The sequence below is a fragment of the Poecilia latipinna genome, unplaced genomic scaffold (assembly GCF_001443285.1).
Source record: "Poecilia latipinna isolate Pla-1442-1.1 unplaced genomic scaffold, P_latipinna-1.0 Scaffold631, whole genome shotgun sequence".
NCBI classification, from domain to species: domain Eukaryota; kingdom Metazoa; phylum Chordata; class Actinopteri; order Cyprinodontiformes; family Poeciliidae; genus Poecilia; species Poecilia latipinna.
This window is the reverse complement of record NW_015113247.1, coordinates 40,277-41,874: the sequence shown is the minus strand read 5'-3', so window position 1 is coordinate 41,874 and position 1,598 is coordinate 40,277. Positions and strand designations below refer to the sequence as shown.

The 1,598-nt window shown below is 46.3% G+C and overlaps 1 protein-coding gene across 1 annotated transcript in view; it reads left to right on the top strand.

The window, feature by feature from the left end:
* grm7 (glutamate metabotropic receptor 7) overlaps positions 1-1,598 on the top strand; it is a 132,956-nt gene that overhangs the window by 108,020 nt on the left and 23,338 nt on the right. The window lies entirely within an intron of this gene.

Below are 1,598 nucleotides of genomic sequence, written 5' to 3'. Positions count from 1 at the left end.
GTTAGCATTGTGTCACGTTAGCGTTGTGTCACATTAGCATTGTCATGTTAGCATTGTGTCACGTTAGCTTTGTCATGTTAGCGTTGTGTCACGTTAGCAAGTCTCTGAGGGGGAAGCAGAACCACATGAACATCTCGGATGAAACCAGTTTGGGGTTCAGGAACTGAGGGAGTGAAGAGCTGTGCTGCTCTGTGATTGGCCGGCAGCTGTGAGCCTCTTGCTTGTGGAAAAGTGGGTCAGATAGAGAAAGAAAAGCATCAGTAATGATGTGGAATGTTTACAGAAATGAAAGGAACATCCAGAGATAAAACGCTTCAGAGTTAAATATTCTGCTTAAAGTGACAAAGAGAGGAACTGAGGCTGAAGAGCATCTCTAATATTCACACCGTTTCCTCACGTTCTCTTCCTGCTGCTGTAATTATCCTTTCTGCTATTTTCTGCTTTGCTCACATTCTTTCATACCACTAAACACTCAGTTATTCTACAAATGTTAAAACGTCTGCTCATTTTTACATTGATGTAGATAATTTAGATAAATTCTGTCTTTAAATGCATTGGAATGTGTTCCCTCCAGATTTTGTAAATATAGAGTCCATGATATGCATGCATATGTACAGTTAAAACCAGAAGTTTACATGCATCCAATAAAAAGCCTACCACTTATCTTCCTTCGGATCAGAATCACTAAAATGATTTCTGTTTGCTGAAAGCCTGAGTTATGAGGGAGAGAATCTCTCAGATTTATTTATTAATGTCTTCAGAATCACAGGCTTGCATACAGAATCATTACTGTCTGTGAACAACCAGGGAAATTCCAGATTAGGCACCTGTTTGGTTTTGTTTCATGATTGTTGGAAATGAGTTTTCGGTGCTTCCATCTGGGGCCGAGCGGCCGGCTTTATCTCGGGGTGAAACCGGCAGAGGAGTGATCTGGGAGCAGCTGCCTCTGTTCTCAGGTGGACATGTTGGTTTTCCTCCCAAAGGAAGCAGAACCTGTCACCACTTCCTGTTCAGGCCTGTTGGTCCACCAGATCCAGTGAAGCAGCTTTTCTTGGCTTGGTCTCTGGGAGACGATCAGACTACAGATCATCATTTCAGTCTCGTGTTTCTGACATTTTCCTCTCTGATCAGATGATAATGTGAGTTCCTGTAAAACAGACAGTGAGGCCCTTATTAGAGCTCAGCTTAAAGAGATAAACGATCCACTTAACCTGCCAGTGGTGGAGCTCAGAGCTCCGTCTCCAGCCTGTTGGCAGCCTGACAGCAGCCAGGAACTAGGTGGTAAACGGCCTGTTAGCAGCTGGTTAGCAGCCTGGTAGCCGCCTGTTAGCTGCCTGTAAACCACCTGTTAGCGGCCTGTTAGTGGCCTGGTAGCCGCCTGTTAGCCGCCTGTAAACCACCTGGTAGCCGCCTCTTAGAAGCCTGTTAGCGGCCTGTTAGCCGCCTGTAAACCACCTGGTAGCCACCTGGTAGCTGCCTCTTAGAAGCCTGTTAGCGGCCTGTTAGCCGCCTGTAAACCACCTGGTAGCCACCTGGTAGCTGCCTCTTAGAAGCCTGTTAGCGGCCTGTTAGCCGCCTGTAAACCACCTGTTAGCCGC